General features: G+C 35.5%; 1 protein-coding gene across 2 annotated transcripts in view; it reads left to right on the top strand.

Moving 5' to 3' along the window:
• The window catches only part of CRYBG1 (crystallin beta-gamma domain containing 1), a 180,245-nt gene that overhangs the window by 16,706 nt on the left and 145,146 nt on the right, over positions 1 to 18,393 (top strand). The window lies entirely within an intron of this gene.

An 18,393-nucleotide genomic window follows, 5' to 3' on the forward strand; every position in this document is an offset into this window, starting at 1 on the left:
GAGTATCAGAACGACAGGTTCTGCCAGTCACTGGTCGAGGGCCACTCCTACAGGGCACTGTTTCTCTGGCACTTCCTGCCTCAGGCAGTGTGGGCTCTTGCAGGCCAGAAAGTCCCCTGGGGGTTGGACATCCAGGGTCCCAGGCCAGTGTCCTGGGGGAGGTGAGAGCTTACAGTGCCTGCCATAGTCTGGTTACAGTGGTAAAGTCAGAGCAGTAGAGCCAAACTACTGCCCCATGGTGCACTAGCTGAAGGTAGAGATGCTTCCACTTCTAGAAGGACACACCACTAAGAGACACTGAAGCAGTACAGCAGGAAGTGGTGAGCAGCCCTCCTCAGCTGCAGAGATTTCCAGTCTGCCTCTAAACACAATGGCACGTAGCCGCCAGGGATGGGCAGCCTCCTGAGTGCCTATTAAACTTAGATCTAGGAGGCAGGCCATGGACATTGCAAAAAAGGCGTGTTGACGATACACGTGCAGTCAAAATTGCCGGGCCTAATTGCTGGCCACACCTGGGACATGGTACTTTAAAAGGAGCATCATTCATGAGGACTTTGTTTGTGATGCAGAGGGTGACACTACATGAGAAATATGATTCTATTTTACAGAAAGCACATTCTCTTGAGGTGTTATAAAAACATGTTAGGAGATACAGAATGTTTTTCTATCAGGTTCTGTGGAGAATCCAACCAGCTGTCAGCAGCATCCTTGACTGATTTTGAAACATCTGGGATTTGAAATAGAACATTTGGCATGAGCATTACATTTTTGTTCCTTCAGCAATACCCAACGTTTTGTGAAAACTCTATTGCTTTCTAGGCGAAGTTGGCTTTTCGAAATCAATCCTTCTACAGATTGCTATTTTTACAGTGGAAAAATGTGTTCAAAGTATAATAATATTTCTGTTAGAAATATAACTTTATGTTTCATGTTTCTGTAATAATTTAGATTTCGTTCCACATATTTATGCCAGAATTAAAAGCTGAGTGTTTAGAAATGGTTTCTGTACTACCAGTATGCAGAAGCTAGCAGAAGACTTGGACAATCCATGTATTTGCAATTATTATTAAAAAAGGTGTTATTAACAATAATATGCTCTAGTGAATAATTGTCCTTGACTTAGCACATTGCAAAAGAAAATTATAATTAAGACACCATGACTATATTTCTGTTAAGTAATCTGCTTACTACAAAATCATCGATGTCTAGGTAAGATTAATGGGAAATCCTGCAATCATTTTCTATTTATATATTTATTTATTTGAAGTATAGTTGATTTATAATACTATGTTAGTTTCAGGTATAAACCTGATGTGATTGTGATTCAGTATTTTTTCAGATTATACTCCATTATAGGCTATTATAATATAATGGGTGTAATTCTCTGTGCTATGCTGTATATCCTATTTTATATATAGTAGTTTGTATCTGTTAATCCCATACCCCTAATTTGTCCCTCCCCTCTTCCCTCTCCGCTTTGGTAACCACAAGTTTGTTCTCTTATCTGAATCTGTTTCTGTTTTGCATATACATTCATTTGTACTATTTTTTAGATTTCACATATAAGTGATATCATCTAGTATCCAGTCTTTCTTCTCTATTTCACTAAGCATAATATTCTCTAGGTCCATCCATGTTATTGCAAATGGCAGTATTTCATTTTTTATGGCTGAGTAATATTCCATTGTGTGTGTGCACATACCACATTTTCTTAATCTACTCATCTGTTGATAGCCATAGTGTTTTTGTTTTTTTCCATACATATACCCACAGTGGAATTGCTTCATCATATAGTAGTCCTATTTTTAATTTTTAAAGGAACTTCCATACTGTTTTTCATAGTGGCTGCACCAATTTACATTCCCACCAACAGTGTAGGAGGGTTCCCTTTTCTCCACAATCTTGCCAACAACATGTGTTATTTGTAGACTTTTTGATGATAGTTATTCTGACAGATGTGAGGTAATACCTCATTGTAGTTGTGATTTTCATTTCTCTAATAATTAGCAATGCTAAGCATCTTTTCATGTGCCAGTTAGTCATCTGTATGTCTTCTTTGAAGAAATGTCTATTCAGTTCTTCTGCCCATTTTTGATTGGGTTGTTTGCTTTTTTGATACTGAGTTGTATGTGCTGTTTGTATATTTTGGATATTAACCCTGTGTTGGTCACATAATTTGCAAATATTTTCTCTTGTTCTGTTGGCTGTCTTTTTGTTTGTCCTATGTTTCCTTTGCTGTGCAAAAGCTTTTAGGCTTAACTAGGTCCTATTTAAAAATTTTCCCTTTTATTTCTTTTGCCTTAGGAGACTAATCCAAGAAAATATTTCTACAACTTATGTCAAAGAGTGTTCTACCTATGTTCTTTTCTAGGCGTTTTTGGTTTCAGGTCTTACATTTGGGTCTTTAAACCATTTTGAGTTTATTTTTGTATATGGTATGGGGGAATGTTCTAATCTCATTGTTTTACATGTGACTGACCAGTTTTCTAGCACCACTTGTTGAAGAGACTTTCTTTTCTCCATTGTATATTCCTGCCTCCTTGGTCATAGATTAATTGACCATAGGTGGTGGGTTTATTTCTGGGCTCTCTGTTCTATTGATTTATATGTCTGTTTTTGTGCCAGTATCATGGTATTTTGATTACTGTAGCTTTTTATTATAGTCTGAGGTCTGGAAGAATTATGTCTCCAGCTTTGTTCTTTTTTCTCAGGATTGCTTTGGCAATTCAGGGTCTTTTGTAGTCCCATAAAAAATTTAGGATTATTTGTTCTAGTTCTGTGAAAAATGTCATGGGTATTTTGATGGGGATTGCATTAAATCTGTAGATTGCTTTGGGTAGTTTGGCCATTTTAACAACATTAATTCTTCAAAGAGTATGGGTTATGTTTCCATTTCTTTGAATTCATCTTTAATTTCCTTCATCAGTGTTTTATAGTTTTCAGAATATAAGTCTTTGACTTCCTTGGTTAAGTTTATTCCTAGGGGTTTTTTTTTTTTTTTTTTTGATGCAATTAAAAAAATTTTTTTTAGGGGGGAGATAATTAGGTTTGTTTGTTTGTTTGTTTGTTTATTAACAGAGGTACTGGGAACCGAGGACCTTGTGCGTGCTAAGCACTCACTCTACCACTGAGCTATATTCTCCCCCCTTGATGCAATTTTAAATGTTTTTTTTAAATTTCCTTTCCCTTTTTGATATTTCATTATTAGTGTATAGAAACACAACAGATTTCTATACATTAATATTGTAACCTGCAACATTGCCGAATTCATTTATTAGTTCTAATAGTTTTTGGGTGGAGACTTTAGGGTTCTCAATATAGAGTATCATGTCATCTGCAAATAGTGACAGTTGAACTTCTTCCCTTCCAATTTGGATGCCTTTTATTTCTTTTTCTTATCTGCTGCAATCATTTTCTTATGTCTCCTTGTCCATGAAAGGCAGGAAAGAAATCAAGAAGACAGATGGACCCTTCAGGTATCTTTTTGGGGAAAAGACGTTGAAAATTCAACTTGTCTTAATCATAGAACCAGATTTTTACAGACTTTTAAAAAGCATGTGAAGAGGTCTTCTTGTCTAGTGTTTCTTAAAAAGTGTTTCATGCTTAAATATCCAAATCAAAATCACCCAGAGAAAAAAAAAGCAGATTTCTATCCCCACCTCCTGAAATTCAAATTTGGTAGGTTTGGAGCAGGGCCTAGGAATCTGCCTTTTTTTTTTTTTTTTTTTTTCAGCAGGGAGGTAATTGGGTTTATCTATTTCTTTGGTTTTTTAGTGGAGATACTGAGGGTTGAACCCAACTCCTCGTGCATGCTAAGCATGTGGTCTACCACTTGAGCTATACCCTTCCCCCTCCAGGAATCTGTGTTTTAACCAACCTCTCATTAATGTTTGAGAACCATAAACCTAGCCCAACAGAGATGAGGATACAGACATCTCAAGAGGGCCTTCCTAAGGGTGCCCAGCTGCCTGGTGGCTGAGCTGGGACCAAAGCCAGGTCTCTTTAAGTTTAAAGTTCATTTCTTTACCTTGTTTGTAATTTTTTGTAAACATTTGAACTCATATCCCAAACTTATATTTTGCAAAGTAATGGTAAGTAATCATTGACTATAGAACCAAATACAGCAGATGTGTAAAGTCTCAATCCTTTATTTATATATGTAAATAGGCAAATAAAATTTATGCAGACTTAGAATAAGAATAGTTTTGGAAGCCTGGGTTTTATATCCTAAAATAAAAAAATGCAAAGCACAACAAATGAAAAGTTCTAGTATGAATGGATTTCTAACAAGGCTCTGATATGAATGTATCATCTGGTTTGTCACACATGTTTTTCCTCTGATCACGTCTTCATCTCCACATCTATTGTTCATATTTGGCAAGCTTGCCGCAGATAACTTCCTCCTGCAGTTTTTCATATTCAGTCTCCTACATGTTTCAACAGCGAGTACATGGTTTAGAGCCAGGTAGCTGACTGTCTGGGCTGGTGAGTTTGAGTGATTAATACTTGGGGCTAGGGAAGCTGTAATTGTGGTTCTCATCTCTGCATGTGGCCAGTCAGCTTTTGCACTAAGAAAAAAAATGTTTCCTTATTCATAACCTACATTTGTCATAAGGCAAGTCTTCCTGTAGATGTGCAATGCTGGCTACACAGGCACCAGGTGAGAACAACTGTGCCGCTCAGCTCAGCACACCACCTCTGGGAGGAGGCAACTTGCAGGGCACTTCCAGCTGTTGGTGGGTGGTTAGTGTCATCTTTGTTTAGGATGAGAAATATCATGAGTTTAAACAAGGCTGCAGAGACTCCTCTGTGTTGCTCTCGGCCTCCAGAAGCCTCTTACAGGCACCTGGGCCCTCTTCTTTAGAGGAGACAGAGTTAAGGCAGGTTGATTTTGAACCAGGGTTGATTTTGACATTGATTAAAGCAAAAATAGAATTTGGAGACAATTGCTCTACTTTGTCTCCTCTCTTCCCCTTCCTTCTTATTCTTGTAACTGTACCTTAATCTAGTAAGGATTTTAGGGGCTTACCAGGGGACATAAAATATAACAAAGTAGCATAATTTACAAATACAGTAGAGCAACAACAAAAAAACATAGGTGGTACCCAAGTTAATAAGAAGTAACACTAAATTTGCTGATCATAATATCCACCCCCTGGGGTGCCTGGGTCTCAAATCTTGTGCTGTTTTCTAATGCCCTAAGCAAAACAAGAAATGGCCCAAGTTACACAGTTCAGTCCTTAATTTAGACACAGACCCATAAGGAGAATTACAACACTTTTTTGTACTCCGATCAGAATTCTCTCTGGGGCAACCTTATAAAGAGAATTCTCTGATCTAGGGAACAATGTTATTGACAATTTCTTAAAATAGACTAAACAACACATTTCCTGGTAGGTATTTCAAAGCCTCTGATTTTGACTTGAAATATAATTTAGTTAAGGCAATTCTGCAAGAGACCAATACATGTAATCTAGGAATTGACATATAAATTAATAAAATGGCAATATGAAGTTGTAGGGATTTAAAGAATTTGTTGAACTATCAGAATTTCCACAGACGATTAATTATTATTGGAGTTACAAAAGCTATGACCTCTAAATGGAGAGAAGCATTTTGATATAAATACAGGAAGGGGTGAGGAAGGAAAAAGAGGCTGAGGAAGATAAACTGGAAACCTGCCTTTCATGTGCAGGAAAGATGGAAGAGGTCCCACTTCCCTAACGGGGCCTAGAGCATAGGCCTTCCTCCATACTCTGTAGTCTGTCCCTTCCTCTGTACTCACAACCAACCCTCCAGGTGCCCTCCCTCCTCTCCCCTGCCTGGCACGCTTATTACTAGTGTTAGCAGATAGAGGGACCCCCAAATTGGAAAGCCCACCAGACGGGTGGGCAAGCGCCTCAAATGTGTGGGTCCTTGCCTGCCAGCTGAGAACGAATTCTCAACAGAGGCAGAGGGACAAAGTGAAAAAAGAGCTGCTCTTATTCTCAGAGAGAGGAAAAGGAAACACTCAAGTGGGGAGCTAACAGCCTGGTCGAGACAGCTCCAGCCCCTGATCGGGCCGCGGGGCATTTTATTGTCAGGCTCCGACATCCTTATCTTCATTCTGGTGGTCGTGCTAATTACTTTCTGTTACAGGCTCTGAAACAGACACTTCAGCAGGAAAGAAAACAAAGAAAGAGATACTGGGGTATGTCCTTGGAATTAATGCAGCAACTGTGAGACACAAGCCATCCTGTTGTAGGACTATGTCCTTAGAATTAAGGAGCCAGCTGTGGAATAAGAGAAATGTCCTGCCTTTCATCAGCCTGGAACTTTCTTCCCCTTGTTGGAAGCCAGTCAGGGTCAGGAAGCCTGTCTCATCACCTCTCTCACTAGCACCCTCTTGTACTCCGAAAGATCCTTGTTTGTACGATAAGTTATAAGGTCACTCCATCATGAGCCTGACTGTTCACTAGACTGCTTTTTCTAAGTTCAAACTCGAGGCCCTGCTGCCGCATTGAGAGACAGGTGAATTGCATGCACTTTTCTGTGTATGTTGAAAAACTTCTCAAAAAAGTCTGAACGTCACTTTATGCATATTTTTGCTACCTCATCTTTGCACCTCCAAATATTTCTGGGTCCTGAACTAGCTTGGGGCTAATGCAAGAGCACAGTATATTTTTGCACTGTACTTAAATGTGAAGAAGGAAGGGGAGATTTGATTCCCCCTTTGCACCCTGTCCCTTCTGTCCATCCCAGGACCTAACTATTCTGCGTCAATTGTTGGCAATTAATTGAATGGCTTCCTTCTAGCCCTATTTTTAGCGATTTCAGAGAAAAGTTTCTTATGGTTTAAAAATATTTTCAATATATAGTTTTATGTGTATTAAAGCATTTCATTTTAAATAGAAGCCTCTTAAAAGGGGGAATACACTTCAGTTCTAGAGTAGAATAGTAATTTCTGGCATCAACCATCATCAGTGTGCAAAGACAAATACCATCTGGTATGTGGTCTTGTGAATTACACTTTTCACTTTATAGGTTCAGATTGGCAAGTCTATTTCTCAAGTCGTTTCTTTTCATGTACTCTCCTAATAATCAGAGTAAGACACTACCACGTAAGAAAGAATACTTGGGTTACAGCCATCTTGTGAAAACCCTAGCTTTATATCACAGGGGTGGCTAGCTTAGAGAAAAATCAGTGCCTTTTACAGTTTTATTCATTTAAAAAAAAAATAGAATTTTTTACCATGATAGCTAGGAGTATTTAGTACTTCCAAGCTTTTAAAAAAGGAAATACCTAAGCAGAAAAATAAACACTGGCATCAAGTGGGTACCGATTTCAACAATTTCTAAATGACCAGAGTTTAGCCTATGTTTCTGTTCACCTATTTACCCTCAACTCAGTCTTGAAGTTGCATTTGGAATTAAAATTTCTTTCCCCAAATCTTCCTTTGTAGTTTCATCTGTAACTTTCATAATTAAAAAACCTCTTTCATTTTTTTAAGTTAAAAATTGCATTTTTTTGCTGTATGATCTATATTTGTTTAATTACTAGGGAAGTAGAAATTACTTCATGTGCTTATTGGCTATTTATTTGTATTTCTTCTTTTGTGGCGTACCCTTTGTCCATTTTAATGTTGGTGTGTTTGTATTTTCTTATCAATTTATAAGAGTTTAGGAATAAATTAAAGTGGGTAGAGGGCATTTGTTGGCAATATACTTTTTCTTTAGATGGTGAAAGAAACTATTTTTCTTTTACAAAATTCACTTTTATATGTCCAATTAAAATTTTTAATGAACCATAATAAGGTTCCAAATTTTGTCAAAATTAATTCCTTCCAAAAAAACTATGAAATAAATCAACCAATTGCTTCAAAATTCAAGGCATTCTGGTAAAACAGAGATCATATATTTATTTAGTTTGTCTTCTTAAGTCATATTTTAGGAAAATACTAATTATTTACCTGTGTTTCATACTTGAAGTGTGAGCTTTTTCGAGCAGGAATTTGAAGTAACTTATGCAATGTAGGTTAGCAGGATATTTTTGTATGTGAGATACATGGTTGAATCCTTTCTTAAATTTTACTTTTATGAATACATATAATATAAAAGCATATTTTATCACTTTTTATTTTTTGCATAATTTTCTAGTTTAATTGACTCCTATAATGAGAGGTAGGTTTCTGTTGTAATGTGATTTTTGGCTTGTTTAAGCTGCCATAACTTGTCATTAATGTTAAAATCGACTATTTCATAGTAACTATGAAGATAATTTACCCTTTGGCAGAGGGTCCATTTGAAGAAATTGTTATTTTTTATGTCTGTAATTGATTTTAATTGAAAATAATCCCCAGGTCTAGATAAATAGTTTAATTAATTTTATCCATGAAACCTGTTATTCAAGGAAAAATAGCATTAAGATGAATCATCTGTAGAATGGACCAGAAAGGAAACCGTGTTCTAATCAGACCTACCAAAGAACAAGTGTTCCGCTGTTTGGAAATGCTAGGTTTTAGGGACTTGGTAACAAAGCAGAACATATTATTATAGAAATTACCCCAGGTTCTTTGGTGCTTCCTTATTGAATCAGTGTCTCAAGCAGTGGCATGAGGAAATCGATCTCATCTCTCCCCTCCATTCTCCTCTCCCTTCCTTCACTTTCCTTTCCTCTTCCCTCCTTTCATTTCTGACTGTGGTGTAGCGCGCATGGAGCAAAGTACAAAATTATTAAGTGTACAGCTAGTTTATTTTTATATATTTATACACCCGTGTAATCACAACTCAGATAAAATTACAAAACAGTTCCGCCACCCCAGAAGGCTTTCTTGTGCCCCACCCTCTTCCTCCACCAACATGAAAACAACTGTATCTGACCTCTGTTCACCATGAATTAATTTTACTGTTCTTATCTTCCTATCATTGGAATTGTATGGTATTTGTCTGGCTTCTTTCGCTCAATATGACATCTACAAGAGCCATCGATATTTTGTATAGCAATAGTTATCGCTGTGTAGTAGTTTATACATTCTATTGCCACTGGACCTTTGGGTTGTTTCCTGTTTTTCACTATTATGAATAAAGCTCCTATGAACATTCTTGTATGTGTCTTTTGATGAACATAAATATGTACTCATTTCTGTTGGGTATACTCAAAATTAGAATTGCTGCAACGTAAGGCAAACATGCTTAGGTTGGTAGATACTTCCGAACTATTTTCCAAAGTGATTGTACCAAGTTACATTCCCACTGGTGGTGTATTAGAGTTCGGGCTCCTTGTCAGCTCTTTTAATTCTGGCCATTCTGTTGTGCACTAGTGGTTGGTAGTGTATCTCATTGTGGTGTTAATTCATCTTTCCCTGATGATTAATGATGTTGAGCACCTTTTCATAGATGTACTGGCCATTCAATATCCTTTTTTTGTGAAGTGACTGCTTAAATATTTTACTCATTTTAGAAAATAGACTGTTTTCTTTTAAAATTATTAACATGCATTATCTATTTTATGTATATTTATATATACAAAGAATGCATACACATATATACAAATATGATATTAATTTATCATTCTTTTCTTTCACAGTTCTTTTATGTTTCCTGTTTCAGAAATCTTTGTCTACCATATAACAGATAGGTAGTAAATATTTAATAGATGAATGAGCCATGGGAATGTTTTCTACATTTTATAAGTAGTATTTCATCCCACCAATTATTTCTATTTGTAGTGTTATATCTATATTGTTTATGTTTTCTCTCCAGTCTCATTTCATGGAAAGAAACTAAGTTCTGTAATGTACTGATTGCTGTTTCCCTCAAACTCTGTGCCACTGCTGTATAGGAATGTCTCTTGCTTCCATCAGAAGGTTGGAAAACCTATGTTGAGGACAGCTGACAAGTCTGGGTGAGGTGCCATATGCCAACGTGGAGCTGAAGAAAAGCAAGTGTTTCTTTGTTAGTGATGAATCACTCATGCTCCACCTGGCTGTGACGGAGCAGTCAGTGCCTTCCACATGTCGGCACACCATCCTTAGATCTTCTGCAAACATCATCTTTACTCTCTGATTTTTCTGTCCACTCTTTTCAGAAGCGTCTTTACTGGGAACTTGTACACTTTACACTTGATTCAGCTTCCCTGACGCGGTATTTCCTTGGCATCTCTGAACACAGCTTGTTAATGTGTCTCTCACAGTGTTTATCCCTCTCTTTGTCCTCTTTATCCTCTTGTTTTTGGAAGATTCCATGTCTTCTGCATTTCGTCCATGTACGAAACAGGGTCTTACATTCATGAGTGTTCGTTACTCATTAAGTGTTTACTATGTACATTTTCTGCGCCATATCCACTTCCATTTATCACAGATAGTTGAGAATGTATTGGTAGACATTTTTTCTTTCAAACCTCCGAGCTTCTCTTATGTTCTTATAAAATTTATCTTAAAGTGGTTATCAAGGAGTTGTTTTAAGTGGCTGACTTCTAGGAAATCTGAGTCTCAGAACACCTTGGTTTTCATTCCTAGCATTGTTAAGCACCCTACCCGATAAAGAAGAAATAAAGTGACTTTAAGTTATTTCCAAAATATAAGCTTGTTTTTGCAAGTAAAGCAGTTTCCAAACAAGTAAGTTGAGTTTGTTTCAGAATAGTGCATCCAAATTAAATGAACCATCTAATTTCTGCTTATGGATGTTAAGTTAAAAAACAAACTTCTTTAAAAAACTTAAGAAGTTTAATCTTTCAAAGAAGAAAAAAGAAAAGAATATCTCTTAAGTGGTAGTGCAATGCCTCAGGGTGGTTATAGCAACCGTGTGTTAAAGGCACACAGCAGGAATTGATGCTAATCACATTTTAAAGTGCTCTTTCTAAAAATACTTGGACTTCAAAAGAGAAGTGCAGAAGCACAATGCAAAAGAGAAGTGCAGTATAAACCTGATGATTTGTAAAGGACAATGCAAGGGAAAAGAAATCACCTATATCAGCTCCCGAAAGCATGACCCTAAAATGTTCATTTCCTTGCTACAGAAATTTAAAATAATATATATAGTTTTAAGAGTGTTTTAAATATCTAATCTCCTTTGAAATTATAGATAGATTGTGGAGTTCTGAAGAGTGCTAATATCCATCCATGTCTTTCTTTAAAAATTTTTTGTTCTAAAGTTCAATACACATTTTATGCACACAATATGGGATTTTAAAACAGATTTTACAATTGTTAACAATTTGCCATATCTGTCTCCTTTTTTTAGGGGAAAAACTTATAGATATAAGGCTGCCCACATCCTTTCCACTTTCCTCCCTTTCTCTGGTTGTTACTATTAAACTGAAATTGGCGTGTCTCCTTCCCACTCATGTTTTAATACTTTTGTTGCATGTGTATGTGCCCATAAATGACATATATTTTAAGTTTACATAAATAGTATTATATTGCTTTCACTTATCCTTTTACAATCTGCTTTTTAAAATACTCAACATTATGCTTTTTGAGATTTATCTATGATGATACAAGGAGATCTAATACTATTTAACTGCTATAGAAACAGTACTAGATCTTTATGGTTTTTGCAATACCATAATTTATTTATATCCAGTCTCTTCTGATGGATATTTAGGGTTTTCCGATTTTTCTGATTTTTCACTACATGAAAACACCACGCCATTTGAGTGTGAACACTGAATGAACTCACAAATTCAGTGGGAAACAGAGCACAGCACAATTCTTCCACATTTTACATCAAGTAATTACAGTATTAATGTCTATGTGTGTGACTTCATCAACCTCTAGCAAAGGAGAATTCTACCACTTTTGCCAGGATGTATAATTTCATTTCTAGCATTTCAAGAAGGAATCATTTTCCCTCGTTGAGAGCTTTAGCACCCAAGTCAGAAAAACCAGCACCTAAAATCTCTGGCATGCCACTCTTAGCATGAGTCATGGAAAGGTCAAGTTTAATGGTATTGCCTCTTGACCAAATATGCAAACATTGTGGCAAAGAGCACTCTTGTCTATCTGTCTTTATAGCACATGTATAAGAGTTTCTCTAAGGTTTTTACCTAGAAGTAGACTCACTGGGTAAATAGGATATATACATATTAAACCTTATTAGAAAGTATGAAATTCTTTTCCAATGTGTATTTATCAAAATGTATGAGTTCCCATTTCCCACATCCTCACCAACATTTGGTATTATCCAGCTCTTAAAATTTTGCCAATCTGATGGGTATAAAATGGTATCTGAGTGTAGTTGTTGGTTTAAAAAAATTAATTTGGAAATGTTTTCAAACTTACAGAAACATTGGAAAATTAGTACAAAGAACTCTCATATGCCTTTTACCCAGATACATCAATAGTTAACATTTTGCCTCATTTACCTTATCATTCCCTCTGTATGTACATATTTTTCTGAATCATTTCAGATTAAGCTGTTTGCATTACACCCCCCTATACTTAAATACTTCAATATTTATTTCCTAAGAATAAAAACATTTCTTATTTTATCCCAGTACAATGATCATCTTCAGGAAAATTAACATAATATGCAATACTTTAGTCTATTCTGCCATTCATAATTTTGTCCATTGACTAATAATGTCCTTAATAGGAATTTTCTCCCCTGTCCAAAATCATGTATAGCATTTGATTGTCACAAGTCTTTGGCCTTTAGTCTGGATCAAATTCTAAGCCTTTCTTTGTTTTGAAGAATACAGAGTATTTGAAGAACATAAGAATATAGTCCTTGTGTTTTAATAGAATGTTCTTCACTTTGAGTCTTAGTGTAGTTTAATCTACATTTTCCTGTTGAAATCTTGTATGTGTATTGGTTATTTAAATTTCCTCTTTGTGAATTACTTATGCATACTTTTGCCCCTTTTTTATTAAGTTGTCTTTAATGAGTTCTTTCTATATTCTGGATACTAATCCTTAACTTATTATATGAATTGTAAATAGCTCCTCTCAGCCTGTGACATTTTTGTTGTTAATGTTTAACTTTAATTGTTCCTTGTGTAATACAGAAGTTTATTTTTTTTAAATAATAACATTTATCAATAACTCCCTGTAAGATTTCTTATGAGTCTTCTTCAACATTGCCTTGGCTATTTTTGGCATTTTGCCCTTCCATTATAAATTTAGGATCAACTTGGTAAGTTTGTTGAAAAGATCTAATGGCATTTATTAGAAAATCAGTGGATTTATAGAATAATTGGGAGGAGAACTGCCACCTTTGTGATGTGAATTATTCTTTTTTTGGTTGCATTTGTATTTTTATATCCACATATAAAGATATTACATCATATCACATATTGCTCTGAAAAGCATAGGAAAAAGTTGAAAAGCTGTACATTTGTACACACCTAAACCAGAGGGTTCTTTTACTTTGACAGTTTTTACTGAAAGTAAAAGAATATCTGTTTATCCATCCGTCCGTTGATGGACACTCAGTTGTTCTCACCTTTTGGCTACTCTGAAACATGCTGCTCTGAACATGGGTGTGCAAATGTGATGTGAACTATTCTTATCCATAATTATATCTCTCCATTTATTTAGGTCCTTATTCACATCCTTTAGGAAGGATTATCATTTTATTCCTAAGGGCCTTGACCATCTGTTTTTTAAATGCCTAGATACCTTTAGTTTTTGATGTTGTGAACAGGCTTTTAAAAAGTTTTCACGTTCTCTAATATAGTTTTCTAATATAGTATATATAGAAATATTGATTTTTATATATTAATTTTAATGTAACAACTTTGATAAACTCTCTTAATATTTCTAATAGTTTTTAGGTTGCCTTGGATTTTCTTAGATAATCATTTAATCTATGAATAATAACAATTTTGTTTCTTTTATTCTAATTTTTATACTCCATTTCTTTTTCTTCTCTTTTGTGCTGGGTAGAAACTCCAGTTCAGTGATGAATAGACATGATGATAGACGCATCATTGTCTTCTTCTGAGCTGTGAAGAGACTGTTCCTAACATTTCACTATTGTATGAAGCCTACTGTATGCTTTTTGTAGATATCTTTGTCAGGGAAGAACTCCAACCAGCTGGGAAACCCAAGGCTAAAGGCTCAGCACCTTTTATACCAAGCAATAAACAAGCCAGTCCTCCCTGCAGAGCTAGGAGTTGTCCTGTAGTCATGTTACAATTGCCTTGATTATTTAATGGCTATGTGACCAGCTACAGAAATGTCTCAAGAATGAGCTGGTTAGGGCCTTGTGGTTTGGCATACTCAGAAAGGATGTGCAAGGATGTTTGGAATCTATGGCACACTGCCTCTCTCAACAAGAATTTATTTAGTTTGCTAGGGGATTTTGACATGAATGACTATTGAATTTTATCAAGAGATTTTTCTGTATGTGTTAAGAAAACCACATAGTTTTTCACCTTTAATCTGTTACTCTCATATGTTATATTAATAGTAACATTAATTGCTTAAGGTTAAACTAGACTGAAGTTTGTGGGGTAAATTCTTTTTGGTAAAGGTATATTTTTTATACATTGATCAATTAATTTTGTTAATATTTTACTTAGCATTTTTATGACTATGCCTGTAATTGAGATTGGCCTGCAGTTTTCCTTTTCTTTATAACCCATGTTTGTTTGGATATTAAGGATATATGAGCCTCATATAATTAGTCAGTGAGCTTTTCTTCTTTTTCTATGCTCTATAGCAGTTTACATAAGAGGGTTATAAGATAAAGGTTACCTGATGTTTTAGTAAAGGTTACTGTAAAAATACCAGAGCCTGTGGTTTTTGAGTAATTTTTGGAATACTGTTTCAATTTCCTTCACTTAATAGGACTTTAATCAGTGTATCTATTTCATCTTGAGTCAATTTTGGTAATTTAGATACATTGAGGAAAGTTTCTACTCTATTTTTTTTCATTTTTTTAAGTTGAAGTGTTGTTGATTTACAATGTTGTGTTAGCTTCTGGTGTATAGCATAGTGATTCAGTTGTACATATATATATATAATGTTTCATATTCTTTTTCATTATAGTTTATTACAAGACATTGAATATAATTCCCTGTGCTATACAGTAGGACCTTGTTCTTTATCTATTTTATATATAGTAGTTAGTATCTGCAAATCCCAAGCTCTCAATTTATCCCTCTTCTTCCTCTTTCCCCCTTGGTAACCATAAGTTTTTCTATGTCTGTGAGTCTGCTTGTTTTGTAAATAAGTTCATTGTGTCATTTTTTAAGATTCCACATATAATTGATATCATATGGCATTTATCTTTCTCTTTCTGGCTTACTTCACTTCGTATAATAGTCTCTAGGTCCATCCATGTTGCTGCAAGTGGCATTATTTCATTATTTTTTATGGCCGAGTAGTATTCCATTATAAAAATATACCACAACTTCCTTATCCAGTCATCTGTCAATGGACATTTAGGTTGCCTCCATGTCTTGGCTATTGTATATAGTGCTGCTATGAATATCGGGGTGCATGTGTCTTTACAAATTAGAATTTCCTCTGGATATATGCCCAGGAGTGGGATTGCTAGATCATATGGTAAGTCTACTTTAAGTTTTTAAAGGAATCTCCATACTGTTTTCCATAGTGGCTGCACCAAACTACATGTAGGAACTTTCCTTTTTCTCCACACCCTCTCCAGCATTTATCATTTGTGGACTTTTTAATGATGGCCATTCTGACTGGTGTGAGGTGATACCTCAATGCAGTTTTGATTTGCATTTCTATGATAATTTGCAATATTGAGCATCTTTTCATGTGCCTATTGGCCATCTGTATGTCTTCATTGCAGAAGTGTCTGTTCAGGTCTTCTACCCATTTTTTGATTGGGTTATTTGGTTTTTTGTTATTGAGTTGTATGAGCTGTTCTGGAAATTAAGCCCTTGTCAGTTGCATTGTTTGCAAATATTTCTCCCATTCTGTAGGTTGTCTTTTCATTTTGTTTATGGTTTCTTTTGCCGTGCAAAACCTTGTAAGTTTAATTAGGTCCTGTTTGTTTATTTTTGCTTTTATTTCTATTGCCTTGATAGACTGACCTAGGAGAAAATTGCTAAGATTTATATCAGAAAATGTTTTGCCTATGTTTTCTTCTAGGAGATTTATGGTGTCTTATGTTTAAGCCTTTAAGCCATTTTGAGTTTATTTTTGTGTATGATGTGAAGGAATGTGCTAACTTCATTGATTTACATGCAGCTGTCCAGGTTTCCCAACACCGCTTGCTGAGAAGACTGTCTTTTCTCCATTGTATATTCTTGATTCCTTTATTGGAGATTAATAGACTGTCTATTCTCTTTAAATTTTCAAATATATTGGCATATTTTCATGATATAAAAATTCCTGTTTCTGCAGTTAGGTTTCTGTCTTTATTCCTAATGTTTTTAGTTTTCTTCTCAACTATTTGTTTCCTAATTCATTAATTTCTGATCTTATCTTTATATTCCTTCTAATTTTTTTTAGCTTATGCTGTTCTTTTTCTAATTTCTTAGGTGAATACTGAGTCCATTAATTTTTGATCTTTCATTTTTTCTAATATATACATATTTTTCTGATTTTTTAAATTGAAGTATAGTTGATTTACAATATTGTATTAGCTTCTGGTGTACAACATAGTGATTCAGTTATACATATAAATATATACATATGCTTTTTCATTACAGGTTACCACAAGCCATTGACTATAGTTCCCTGTGCTACACAGTAGGACCTTGTTGGTTACCTATTCTATACATAGTAGTTTGTATCTGCTAATCCCAAATTCTCAAATTATCTCTTCCTCCCCCTTCCCAATCTGGTAACCATAAATTTGTTTTCTATTTCTGTGAGTCTCTTTCTGTTTTATAAATAAGTTCATTTGCATCATTTTTTAAAAATTCCACATGGAAGTGATATCATATGATATTTGTCTTTCTCTGAGTGACTTACTTCACTTAGTATGATAATCTCTAGCTCCATCCATGTTGCTGCCAATGATATTATTTCATTCCTTTTTATGGACGAGTATTATTTCATTGTGTATGTATACCACATCTTCTTTATCAGTCATCTGCCGATGGACATTTAGGTTGTTTCTATGTTTTGGCTACTGTATATAGTGCTGCTATGAACATTGGGGTGCATGTGTCTTTTCAGATAGAGTTTTCTCCAGATATATGTCCAGGAGTGGGATTGATGGATCATATGGTAACTATATTTCTAATATATATATATTTAAAGCTACAGATTATGTTCCAAATGCTGATTTACTGGCATACCTTTAATTTGTTATATAGTATTTTCATTGTTGTTTAGTTTTGTTTTACAATTCCAGTTATGATTTCTCCTTGGGCCCATGAATAATTTAGATGTGAGATTATAAATTTTTAAAGATGGAGTATTTTGTGTGTTTACTTTAAAAGTGATGGTTTTGCTTTTGCCCTACCTGCATCTCATCTATGCAAGACTACTTTTTATATTAATCCCTCAGCTTGTGATTACTGTATTACAAAGGTATAAATTTAGACCTTGGCATTTTGTTTTTCATGGCAGGCTTTTTTTCCCTATCCTGAGCCCTGGGCACGGTGCAAACTTCCTTATTACTTCCCTGGGACATTACGGGGTGTTTCTGCTTCCATTTTCATGGAGGTGGTATCCCACCCATGGATCTAGCTTTATGACCAGGTCTTATTTCCAGCTCTCTGCCTTGCATGATCCCAGGGCTATGTCTCTGTCTCCTTAGGGTCATTAAAGCCCTAATCTCCAGATATGAGAGCTTATTTCTGCATCTACCATCCCTACCAGGATGCCTGAAAGCCAGCTTGTGCACTTATTGCTTTTGCTTTGAGTTCTTTCTTTACTTCTGACGCCAAGATATTTCTCTCCCTTTCTCTCTCTCTCTCACTTAGCTATGAATTTTAACTTAGTAAATTTTGTGTCACACTTCTGTGTTTATGGTGAAAGCATGTCAACCTTTCATTAGCCTCTCAGTGTCCTTTCCAAACAGAATTGTGACCCCTGCTTCAGAGTGAACAGCAAATGAACTCATAAACTCAGCGGGAAGCAAAAAGTGCAGTACAATTCTTCCGCATTTTACATCAAGTAATTATAGTATTAACGTCTGTGTGTGTGATTTCACACACCTCTAGCAAAGAACTCAACCACTTTGGCCAGAATATGTAATTTCACCTCTAGCATTTCAAGAAGGACCCATTTTTCCTCTCTGACAACATTAGCACCAGAGTCAGAAAAACCAGCACCTAAAAGCTCTGGCATGCCACTTTTCTACTTAGGGTAAGTAGAAAGGTCAAGTTTAATAATATTGTCTTTTGACCGAATGTGCAGACTGTGGGCTTGCTGATACCCTGCTCTGCCAGAAAAACAAGACCTCAAGGCAACACCCACTGCCTGAATTTTGACTGACTACACCATCGTATGCAAAGACATCCAAACTGAAGTTGCTGTGGTG

This window comes from Camelus ferus, chromosome 8 (genome assembly GCF_009834535.1).
Source record: "Camelus ferus isolate YT-003-E chromosome 8, BCGSAC_Cfer_1.0, whole genome shotgun sequence".
In the NCBI taxonomy this organism is placed as follows: Eukaryota; Metazoa; Chordata; class Mammalia; order Artiodactyla; family Camelidae; genus Camelus; species Camelus ferus.